This window comes from Rhipicephalus sanguineus, chromosome 11 (genome assembly GCF_013339695.2).
Source record: "Rhipicephalus sanguineus isolate Rsan-2018 chromosome 11, BIME_Rsan_1.4, whole genome shotgun sequence".
In the NCBI taxonomy this organism is placed as follows: Eukaryota; Metazoa; Arthropoda; class Arachnida; order Ixodida; family Ixodidae; genus Rhipicephalus; species Rhipicephalus sanguineus.
This window is the reverse complement of record NC_051186.1, coordinates 58,278,025-58,290,958: the sequence shown is the minus strand read 5'-3', so window position 1 is coordinate 58,290,958 and position 12,934 is coordinate 58,278,025. Positions and strand designations below refer to the sequence as shown.

At 44.2% G+C, this 12,934-nt stretch overlaps 1 protein-coding gene across 2 annotated transcripts in view; it reads right to left on the bottom strand.

Moving 5' to 3' along the window:
- LOC119373714 (zinc finger protein 239-like) overlaps nt 1–12,934 on the bottom strand; it is a 28,631-nt gene that overhangs the window by 1,583 nt on the left and 14,114 nt on the right. Inside the window, exon 5 of one of the 2 annotated variants that reach the window (XM_049410829.1) lies at nt 295–315. The exons of the other annotated variant lie outside the window; for it this stretch is intronic. The gene's annotated coding sequence lies outside the window, so the exon portion shown is untranslated. Of the gene's footprint in view, nt 1–294; nt 316–12,934 lie in introns of those variants that run through there. 2 annotated transcript variants of the gene reach the window in all.

Sequence of the window (12,934 nt, the reverse complement as noted above, 5' to 3'; positions counted from 1 at the left end):
TACAACATATTCAATATTCACATGGTCAGCAAAGAGCACTGCGAAGAAGTAAAAATGAATGAAATGTTCTCATTACATTTTACTGCATCTATAATGATGCTCTAGCTAGGGAGAATAATGAAGCCACACTATGACTGCTAGAACCACAGCTTTAATACTATACTACGTAGCTCAGAACTTCCACAGTGCTCTCGAACAACTGTTCAAACGTGCCTTTACAAAAACAAACAAACCAGAAAACAGTACAGACAGCAGAACTTTCACTAAAATGGTTACTGCCGTTGATGCTAACGTTGGTGTCTCTTGAGGTGGAACCTCTGACTAAATGACTTAGGACATGACAGGCATTTATACAGCCAGTCGCCCGTCTGGTTGCACATGTGCCTCTTTAGTTGGGACGTTTGTGAGAATTCTTTATGCAATTCCACATAGCATGAAGGACACACATGCAAATTTGCAATTCCGAAAAGTTATTACATAATGCACACCTACAGATCTGGCCAGTGACCTACTCGGCAGTACTAAAACGGTGTTATGCTTTGACGCGTGGTCAAGTGAGTGGCTTGGAGAGGACTTGGAGTTGACAAAGAAGAGGTTTGGTCGTTCACCAGTACAAATAAACAAGTTTTCATTCAGCTTATAGCATATTGAACATTCATATGGACAGCAAACAGCACTGTTAAAAAGGAATGAAATGTTCCTGTTACGTTTTACTGCATGAATAATGATACTCTAGGCAGAATTATGAAGCCATGCTACCACTGCTAGAACCACAGCTTTAATGCTACCCTACATAGCTCGGCATTGCCACAGTGCTCTGGGACGAGTGGTCAAATGTGCCTTCACAAAAACAAACAAACCAAAAAACAGCACTGGCAGCAGAACCTTCATTAAAATGGTTACTGCTGTTCATGCCGACGCTGGTGTCTTTTGAGGTCGTTACTCTGCTTAAATGCCTTGGGGCATGTAGGGCATTTATATGGTCGCTCGCCCGTGTGGGAGCGGATGTGCCTCTTCAGAGTGGTCTTTTGGGAGAATTTATGGGGACATGATGGGCATTGATACGGCCGCTCACCTGTGTGGGTGCGGAGGTGTTGAATTAATGTGGATTTTTCAGAGCAGCTTTGGGGGCATAAGTGGCAGTGAAACGGCCGCTCGCCTGTGTGGGTGCGCAGGTGAACAGTGAGTGAGAACTTTCGTGTGAAGCTTTGTGGGCACAAATGGCACTGATGAGACCGCTCATCTGTAGGAACCTTCACATGTTGTTTGAAGTGAGATGAATTATTGGTCACATGGTCAAACAAGTTGCAGTGGTGACGACGACCCTGATGTGACTTCTCAGAATCCGTAGCTGCTGGATTGATGAGAGACCCCGAAGCTGTGTAAAGAGAACAAGGCGGGTTACTCAAATATTGCTTTTCACTTGAAAAGGAAGTGAACTTAAGTTCTATGGTTTCTAACGGCAACAGCACTTTACTGTTATGAGTCATGCCGTAGTGAGGAAATATAGATTTCTTTACCACCTGGATTCTTTAGTGTGTACCTAAATCCATGCACACGAGTGTTTTTGCCGTTCGCCCCTATAGCAATGGAGCCACTGCAGGAGTAATCAAACGTAACAGAAATGAAATAAAACTAACATTGTTTGACACTACTTCAAAGTTGAAGGCTTAATCTATAAGGCAACACAACTATAACCACAAAATGCAAAGACCACATTTTATCATTCACAAAGCAACTATAACGCAGGCACCAGAAACACACAGGAAGGAGAAGTAAGAAAGGCACAGTGTCAAACAAAATGTAACATTTCACAAACAAAGAAGTCAGTTCTTATGAGCGTGTTAACTTACATTTGAAGGCTGAGACATGAGAAGAATTAAGTGAGCCTGAAGCCATATGAAAGTGATTCAATGTGTTTTTTAACGAGATGCCATAAGTTAACCACTAAGTCATAGAACAGGTTTGGAGGCATCTATTCCAATTGCAAGTTCAAAATAAATGGCCAAGGCAGAAAAAAAAAAGATTCCAAAAGCATGATGAAATAGGTGCTTCCATTTGTGCATAGCCTGTTTATATTCTTGAACTCGGAAATGCTGCCTAGCTCTCATGCAACAAGGCATCTATGTTTGTCCTAATTCAGTACACTCAACTTTCTTGCAACCAAGTACTTCGACATTTTAGAAAAAACACATACAATCACGTTACATACAATGCCATCAACTACAATGCAACAAACCATGAAGCACACATATGTAGATACCCAGTTCAGAGTAATTATTACATGATGTACACCAACACAGTTGGCCGGTGACCTACTTGGCAATATAATAGTGCTATGGTTTCATCTGTGTTAAAACTGAGTGGCTTGGACACCATTTGGAGTTGAGAATGCAGAAATCTAGTCAGTGATGAGTACAAATACATAAGTTTTCAGCTTATAACACAAGGAATAGTAGACTGCTCGGTGAAGAACACTGCAAAGTAGCTTTAAAAAGGAATGAAATGCTTCAATTGCATTTTACAGCATGCATAATGATGCTCTAGAGACAGTAATGAAGCAGTGATATCACAACTGGAGCACCGTCTCAAATGTTGCCCTACGTAGCTCAGCAATGCCACAGCACTCTGGAATTAACAGTTAACTAAAACGTTACAAAAGAAAAAACCTCGCACTACAGAGCTTGCAGGAAAAGGTGACTGGCATTTATTGTAACGTAGTTCTCTTGAGGCTTCTGCTCCGCTGAAGTGTTCGAGGGCATGAAGAACATTGCTAAGTCCGCGTACCTGTGTTGACGATGCGCAAGTGCTTTTTCAGTGTCGAGGTTCGTGATAATCTCTGGGGGCATGCAGGGTGTTTATATGGTTGCTCGCCTGTGTGTGTACGCGTGTGATCACTGAATGTGCACTTTACTGAAAAGCTTTGGTGGCACAGGTGGCATTTATATGGCCGCTAGTGATCCAGAACTATCGATACTATCGATAGCTGAGTCACTATTGAACTATCGATGGTAAAAGATACTATCGATAGTAAGAACAATCGATTTTTTGAAATCAACAGCACGAACTCATTGCAGAGAAAACTTGGTTCCCCGCGCGCGTGGTACATATATGGAGCCGGAGGAGCAGGCTGAATGGCAAGAGAGTTGACATGCTTGTGTTCTTCACCATGCAGAGTGGGTATGAAACACCGCGTAAAATACGAGGACACAAAAAGAAACAGACAGGACCAGGCGCTGATCAGCATCTGGTCCTGTCTGTTTCTTTCTGTGTCCTTGTATTTTACGTGCTCTTTCGAACCCATGAAGCCTTACCAACAAGCTCAAACCCATGCCCTTTTAAAGTTCACCAGAGTGCTTCGGTGACACATGATCACAAAGTCAAACCATTCAGCTGTAGCTGAAAGGAAGCCGTTACATGGGGTGGAAGTGCGCAGCTTCAGATGTATATTGCATTTTAGAATTTCAAAATAAAATTATCAATAACTAAGCTTGTTAATTGTAAGATGTAACTGGTTGCTTTTAAATATGAATTTATTGATGGACATATGCCGCCATTTTCACTGCGCAAATAATTTCTCTCGCCAAAGATTTACTCATAAGTTAAGCGAAGATTATAGTAGGCTATCGCGAATATTTTGGCAACTTGGCCAGCCAGCAACAACATCGTTATTCGCACCACTATGGATAGGTTGTCACATGGTTGAGACGGTGAAGAATGCTGCAGCAAGACTGGGAAATACGAAGCTCTTTATTTGGTCGAACTTGTGCCCAGAAAATCAGAACTCAGAATACAAGCATTACACGCTGCGCACTGATAGCGGCGAGAAGAGTCGTCGGTAGTGATGCAGAACTATCGTTGGTACTATCGATACTATCGATAACCGACTCACTATCGTACTATCGATGGTAAAAGATACTATCGATAGCACTATTGATAGTAAAAAATTCGATGGTACTATCGACAGTATAAAATGAACAGCGCGAACTCATTGCAGCGTAAACTTGGTCCCCCCCGCGCATGGTAGATAGGTGAGCCGGAGGAGCAGGCTGTAGGGCAAGGAAGTTGATATGCTTGTGTTGTTCACCAAAGTGCTTTGCTGACACATGATCGTAAAGTCAAACTGTTGAGCTGTAATGTAAAGGAAGTCATCACATGTGGTGGAACTATGCAGCTTCAAATTTACATTGCATTTTATTATTTCAAAATAAAAATAAAATATCAAGAACCAAGTTTGTTAACAGTAAGGAGTAAGTGGTTGCTTTTGAATATGAATTTATTGATGCACATATTCCGCCCTTCTCACAGCAAAAACAGGTTATTTTTCTTGTTAAGAATTGCTCATAAATTAAGCGAAGCTGATAGTAGGCTATGGCAAATATTTTGGCAATACCACCGGCCAGCAACAGCATCATTATTCACATCACTATCGATAGTATTGTCATGTTGTTGTGACGGTGAAGAATGGTGCAGCTAGTCATTGTCAACCTTTATTCAAATATGAGCTTACACAAAATTCGAAAAGGTTCTCATTTGTGTTATTGGATGTTTCAGAGATTATTTTCTCTATGTTACTTTTATGTTAACTTTTAAACATTGGCATGATGTCTACATATAATGTTGATGCCACCTGATCGGTTGATCGTTGTTGCAACATTAAAAACACGATGTTAAGGCAATGTAGAACAAGTAACATTAATACAGCATTACATTTCACTGTTTACGGTCGCGTTGCGTCAAATTAGTTGCATTCAGCCAACGCTGACTCAACATTCTGCGTTACTTGGAGGCAAGACATGGAAATACCGAGCTTTTTATTTGGGCGAACTCGTGCCCATAAAATAATCAGAATGGTTTATAACTGGCCTACTTGGTGATCGTGCATGTTGAGTGGCTGCAGCGAAGAATTAGATGCACGGACGAAGGAAAGTAGCAGTGCCAGCAGCGTCACCGTGTTTCTTTTTTTCGTCCGTGCGTCTAATTTTTCGCTGCAGCCACTCAATATGAATAAAATCAAAACTCAGTATACAAGGGATAGATGCTGCGCACTGATAGCGGAGTGAACAGTAGTCGGCCGTCGAGTAATCTGATCATCGGTGGAACGCGTCGTCTTTTATACATCAGTCATCGAACCTTCCAGATGCTTGCGCAGGCTTCGAATAAACGTAACTATACGCGTCCGGCCCGTAGCCTTAACAGAATGATCTAAAACAATCGCGAAGCTTCTCATACATTGCTGCGCAGTCTGCGTCAAACGTTGCTACTAAAGGTCTTCGTTGGTGAAACCCGAGTACATCAAAACAAAGCAACAAACACGCGTGGCAGTAATATCGCTGGTACTATTACCGATGGTACTACCAATTGCACTATCGATAGTTTGTTGATAGTAGTATTATCGATAGTTTGTTTACACTATCGATAGTTTCAGAAACTATCGATGCTATCGATAGTCAATTTACCGATAGTTCTGCATCACTAATGGCCGCTCACCTATGTGGGTGCGAAGGTGATTATCAAATGTGAACTTTTCGGTGAAGGTATTTACTTATTTATTTACATTACCCTCAGGGCACATAAAGGCGTTACAGAGGGGGTGGGTAATATAACCAAAAATGCAGTAAAAACAGAACACAATAATACAACAAACTAATACAACAAATTAATTAGAATACATGTTCAAACAATACTCAGTTATTAGAGCAGTAGCTCTAATAACACAAATGTAGGCACAAATGGCACTGATATGGCCGCTCGCCAGTATGGATGCGCAGGTGATTATTTAAAGTGGATTTTGATGAGCAGCTTCTGTAGTACAGGTGGCATTTACATGGCCGCTCGCCTGTATGAACCTTGATGCAACGTTTCAGGACGATCGGATAATGGGTCTCATAGTCACACAAGTTACACTGGTGACGGCGCCCCCGTTGTGACTGCTCAGCATCCGTAGCTGCTGGATCGACGAGAGACCACAAAGCTGCATAAAGGAAACAAGACTGGTTACTCAAATATTGCTTTTCACTTGAAAAGAAACTGGATTTAGATTCTAGGTTTTTCTCTGGCAACAGCACTTTACTATCATGAGCCATGCCATAGTGGAGGACATCTGGATTAATTTAGAAGCACCAAGGATTCTTTAGCGCGTACTTAAATGCAGGCACACAAGTGTTCTTACGTTTCACCCCTATGGCAATGAAGCCACTGAATCAATAATTATGAAACGTAAAAGACATGAAATGAAACTAATGGTGACTATAAATACTTCAATGAAAAAGGCTTGATGGCTACTTCGGCAACACAGTATAGCTAGACATTTGCTACCTGTGATTGCTAAAGGACGATGTTAGTGAAACACACAGTTATTGTTACTAAGAAAATGTATCCTGCACTCTACTGTCTAGCTACAGCACCATAACACCTTCTCACATCTCGTTATATGCATAAGCATGCCCTAAAAAAAAGAGTATACCCGAATGTATGCTGCTTTTAGCAACATAAATTAAAGCACGCCAACTGAAGTAGCCCATATTCTTTTATCCATGCCAAAGCTGAAGGAGGAAAGCAGTGGCTGTTTTAAAGGACGCTAAATATGAAGAAAATAATAAAAAGGCAAAAGTTAAACTACGACTAGCAGTATCAGAATCAAGGAACGCTTGTCAGTTAATTTTTGTTTTTTTCTGTATTAATAATAATACATAAACTTTGAAAAGCAATATTACTCCACTTTCTTGGATCATCTGCACAACAGAGTGTACATATATATATATATACATATAAGAGGCTCCAGGAAACAAACATGCTAAAATCTAGAGAGAACAAATACATCAGCATAACAGAAAAAGATTACATCATGTACCAGTTGAAAAATGCAAGGTAAAAAAAACACACCATTAACAACTGGTAACGTAACATATTCAATGAAAGGTAGACAGCAGGGATAATGTTCTTCCTCCAACAGTGACCTCTGAGTTCTGCAATATTTGTTGACAAGCTCCTAGGGAGAGAAAGAGAGGAACAAGAGATTACCAGGAGTGCACAAAATCACAAGCATTACTATCAAACCAAAAAATATTCCTACTACATGAAGTGCAGTTTTGAATTGCATAGGAATTCCGAGCTGGCTATGCTATCATGTCTAACTTGTGCTTATAATGTGGTTATTTGTTTTGAGAGTGTTAACTGGATCATTGTCAGTAAAATAAAATTGCTCTATGTACCATATTCACCATAATATTGCACCTTTCCCGGAGCTATTTTGTGAAACCAGACTTCCACATACATGCTGCATCTATGTGCATAAAATCTAAAACACAAAGCAAGGCAACACGAGAAGATGATGATGTCACACTGTTCGTGTACATTTGGATCAGAGCTATCTCACTTTGACACAACCTGCTTTCTGCGATTCAATCCACCGTGAAGTAAAGCTCGTGCTTTAAAAGGGTTGCTGATCGGGCAAGTTGGTCATCCATGAACTAGCGTGTATTAGCGCTGTACATAAAAGAAAGGAACACGATACAGACGTAGAGATAGGTAGGCGCTAACCACCCACTTAGCGCCTACCTATCTCGACATCTGTGTAGTGCTCCTTTCTTTTATGTACCGCGCTAATACGCGCTATGCTAAGCCTCATGTGCTCCGGTCCATGGTGTTGCGTTTCACCAAATGCCTGTAGACTGCCAGAGCCCCGGAAGAATGCCTTAATACTGCTCTCGTTTTTATGCCACAGGCATTACTATACACAATAGCTGCTGCTCCTGTGGACCATACAGTGCAGTAAAGCTCATGCTTGAATAACTTTATGATGCATTCTAGTCAGCTTGCAGTGCATTAAGAGTATCAATCAACTAGCATGCCATCGTGCTTTGGTGAAATGGCCCACCATGAAAAAAAGAAAAAAACCTTTCAAAGATACTATACCTTAACCAAGGTTCGCCTATATTTTTGACACGATGATATGAAGACCGGCTGTGGTATATATACATAAACCACAAAGAAATAATATAAAACAAATTTCGTCAAGATAAAGCCAGTACTTTACTGAAAAAAAAAAAGTGGGACACACACGTCCCGCTGACTCATCAGAGGGTTTTCAAAAGTGGAAAAACATTGTCCCACTGACTCATCAAGACACCGCCTTGCGATTGCATCACCAGGTATTTGCGATGAAAGGGCCGAAGCAAGTGGCAAGGAATAGCACTTCTCAAGTTGTGCAGAGGAACGTTCTGCGCACCTCATTTCCAGCAGTAGAGCACCACCTGGCCCTCTTGTAAGCCTTCGTCACACTGTGGTCTGTTCCTGTAAAGCTCACTTCGCCGCATGCACCAACAATTTTTTGTCACATTCTCTGTCCTTTTGTTGGCTGTCAAAATCGTCGAGTACTGCTTTTGTCCTTGAATATCTGCCCGTTTTGAAGAGGTATATCATATGACATCAAGAAAAAAATTCGGCAGATCCCACGTACCGTGGGAGTCGATGTTATGTGAAGCATGCGGCGGGACGGTGACTGGGGCGTAATTTTTTTTACTGAGCGACAAGTTACAAAATGACGCTATAGATCTGTATAAATTTCATACGCACATATATATGTTCAAGAGCCGCATATGTGCTGATATAACCAGTTGTTTACGGTTCGGTAAAACTGCCAACGGCAAAGTGGGTATTACCAACACCAGAAGCGGTAAGCTGATATGTAGTGCTTATACTTGTCCCTTATGATGGATAACGCACGCACGTTTCACGAGCCCATATGCATGTGTGGAACAATTTCTTGACAGTTCTTGAACAAGGTCATCATCTCCGTGATCAGCGAGCACCAGCAGCTGGTCATGACTTGTTATAGGATCCGGTCGTAATCGCGGTGACGAGAGGTCCACGTGTAGTGAAGTATGAGGTATAGTACAGCTGTTGGAATTCATGGATGCGTCGGTCATTTTGTCGACAAATTGTCTGTCGATAGAGCCAGCGACATCTCGGAACCCGAAGTCACCCTTCGCGTAGGTTAGGTATAGGCCGTCGAGGCTTGTAGGCCAGGATAGTGCTACGTAGACCAACATCAGTGGATGGCGCTTGTCGTATTCGTACACTACTTGGGCGTACGTGGTCTACGTAGCCTAGTCTACAAAGCGGCTGTCACTCAATCTGGCATCATCCTCGGTTAGCATGAGGCCATCGCCCAGCCTCGTAAGAAATGAAGAGGACACTGCGTGGATATCATACGTAACTTTCATTCATGTATTCGTCCGGGGTTGAGCAATGCTTCAATATAGCTTGCGGAATCATAGGAATACAAATGCAATGTATATTAGACTGCTACAAAAGCGGAGCCAGCACTGGAGCCACAGACTTTAATCTGATATGATGCCTGTATCGTAGGAGTACACATCGTAGGAGTATCACGTATTGTTTATTGCTTTTCTATAAATTAGGTAGCAAGCACCACAACCACAATTGACGCGTTGCATCGATATTACGCCTGCATAGGCTGTTTTTCCAAACCAGTTTATAGACCTGGCGTGGCTCTGTGGTAGAATACCTGACTGCCACGCAGAATGCTTGGGTTCGATTCCTGCTGGGATCCTAATTTTCATTCTTTCCATTCGTCCCGTCAGCGCTGCCGATGTTGGTTTTTCTTAACGCTCTCGCATTTAAGCTACTAATGTCTGTTCTCGCCGTTCCTGGGTAGATATAAACTGTCAATCACCTGTGGCGCATACCCGTAAACCGCGGCCTGTAGTAAACAGGTATGTGCCACACGTGTCCAGTGGAAAGGGTTTGACAACGTACGCGACAGGATTTTCACGTTATCGATGTAATGACCCGACAGTCATATTTGTCAAATCCTCTTACCCTCCCATGCAAATTTTGGCCTACACCAAGTTAAGGAGGCGATTATGAGAGCACCCAGACGTAGGCGGCTAGATAGATAGATAGATAGATACGTAGATAGAAACACTCAAAGTGGCAGAGGTTCGCTAAGAAATGCTTCGCATTTAAAATATTCTCACGCACCATTATCCACAATTATGCCTAGCGATGAATGTGGCAATTTGGCAGGGCATTGTGTTTCGATGCATATATAAGGTAGAGTTACTGCGCAAATTTACAAAAACACGTGATCACTGGAAGCTAAAATCACCTCTCTGCAAAACCAGAAAAAGAGAAAATCATCCGGCATTTTGAATGGTACGTTCTATCTGAACAAGAGGATAACTCTGAAGCTTTCGCAAAAAATTTAACAAAATTCAACGCCATTGTAACACTACTGCCACCCTTCGAAAGCATGATAAAAGTATTTTCCTCCGGATTACGAAGAGTTGCGTAATATATGAGTAACTTAGCGTTGCGCTAATTGCAGTGGGTGATGTGGGCGAAAACTTTTTTCTGCAGGAAGAAAAGTGGAACATACATGTCCGAACAAAGGGTTGAAGCGTTAGCTTGAAACAAGTAATGTCTTCAACAGTGGCGTACCAACTTGTTCGCGAGTTTGGGTGCTGGCCTCGCTCGCTCCGGCCGTCGTATATATATATATACATATATGTATGTATATATATATATATATATATAAAGAGAGAGAGAGAACTTAATTCACACTCAATAGGGGATGATGATGATGATGCGGCCAACCCTTTGAATCGGGTGGGCGTGGAAACCACGCCCTAGCCAACAGGATGCTCTACTGCCTACCAATTACAGTACAATAAAAGGTAGAAGCAACTAAAAGAATACAAAGGAAAAGTAAATAAGAGAAATGAGAGAACCGCGATGCCTTAACAGTCAGGGATGTCTCGCCACAACCGCCGCTCGCCAGCATTCGAGTCGTCCCTTCGTCGCAGCGACTGCGGCTCCATTCACACCAGACCGACCGTCATCACCTCCAGCCTGTTCGAAGCCCCCCCCAGAGCAGTTTCTAAAGGGGCCCCACTCGCGACCGCTGGGCTAATGCCCTGGCACCGCAGAACCACATGCTCGACGGTCTCATCCTCCTTTCCACACACTCGACACCGCACATCACTAACATCATTGTTTATGGTACTGAGGCGCACAAGTGCACGGAGTGCACCAGCTCTCGCCTCAAAGAGTAGTTTACTCCCAGTGGAGTTGTCGTACAGGTGCACCATAGCAATACTGTTCTTGTGGCACCGGTAGACTGTCAGCGTCGACTTCTCCACCATACTGTGCATCCAACGTGCCTCCTCTTCTTCCCGCACTCGTTCCCGTGCCTGTTTTGCCCAGTCTGCGGGCGAGTTTGCGCTGAGAGGGACGCAAAAGAGGCCAAGCTTGCTTTCGATGCGGTAGAAGCGCCTCACCCACGGAGTGCGCATGCATGTTGCAGACAGGTAGTCAAAGACACACCGCGCCCAGCGCTCTTGAGGCATGCATAGCAAGCGGCCACGGTATGCAATTTTGCTGGCCGCCTCCCGAGCTTCAAAGCTCGACCAGCCTTAGTCGCCCTGTATAGCCTCATTGGCCACAGCACCGTGGCAACCGAGAGCTCTCCAGCCAACCTCTCGCTGTCGTCGCTCAAGCCATTCCCGTGTTGCTGCCTAGAGGCAGAGCACCACATTTGCGAACGTTAACGCCAGCACATGCACGATCTTCCATAGGTCCCGAACCATCACAAGTCGGTTGCACCCCCAGAGACACTGTCGACGGAGGATGCACTGGGCCTGAAGTGCCCTCTGGCAGAGGATCTCCTATTCGTGTTGGCCAAACAGCTCCGGCCCACTTGATAGCTGCACTCCCAGGTATCTGTATGTCGAACACACCATCAGAACATCGTCTCCAAGCTGTATAGCGACCTCATCCATGCATGCGCCCGCGAGGGGGACTACTGCAGACTTCTTGCAGTTGAAGCGGAGCCCAAGGTGCCTGAGAGATGTTAATGAGGTCCTGAAGGTCCCGAGAAGACTCCGCCAACAACACAAGGTCGTCAGCAAAGGTGAGCCCCGGTAGTCTGCACCTCTCGTCTACTCCCACTGTGTTGTACTTCAGCTGAAAACCAAGACCACAGCTGAGAAGCTTCCGCTCCAAGTTGGCCACATACAGAATGTACAGCAGTGGAGATAGCGGGCATCCCTGTCGTAGCCCCCTCGTAACCCTGACAGGTGAGAATTGCACAACAACCAAAGTGAGCAATGACAGTGCTGTCTTCGTACAGGCGCTGCACTATAGATAGCAGAGGAGCTGGAAATTTCATTGCAGACAGGCTCTCAAAGAGTGCCCCGTGTGGAACATTATCGTATGCCTTTTCCACATTCAAAAAACAGCACAGGAGGGGCCGCTGCTCTGACTTGGCAATCGACACACACTCGGTGAGAGCAAATTGTCCTCCAGTCTTCGACCTGGACGGAAGCCATTCTGCATCTCCGTAAGCAAATGTTTAGCCTCCGCCCAGCCACTCATCCACTGCTTCAAAATTCCTGCAAACAGTCTATACGGGACACTGGTAACAGTTAGTGGACGGTAGTCTTCGATGAGGTCTGCTTGGCCTCCTTTATTTGGTATAAAGACCACGCGGCCACGGCACCACTCCCTTGGGATTGGCACACCCTCAATGATACCGGTGAACAGCCCAGCGAGTTGCTCCCTCGTCTCCTTGCCAAAGCCTTTGAGTATTCCGGCTGGCAGGCCGTCCAGACCAGGAGCTGTGCGGGCACCGATACGCTTCAATGCACGGTCTATTTCACCCCTGCTGACCTGCCACCGCACACCCGAACTTTCGGCTGACACCTCCCCCGGAGGGGGCACGGGCTCATGCGTGTGCGCAGCCTCTCCCTGAGCCCCGTCCTCGCTTCCCTCGGTGAGAGGTGAGATGTTCTTTAAGCTTCAAAATTGGTTCCCCTGTGGTAGCATTTCGCAGCTGAACAGGGCGCCTCTCCTTCCAATCCAGTGACTGCACATGGACTGGTAGTGGTGATGGTAGTGGTTTGAAGAA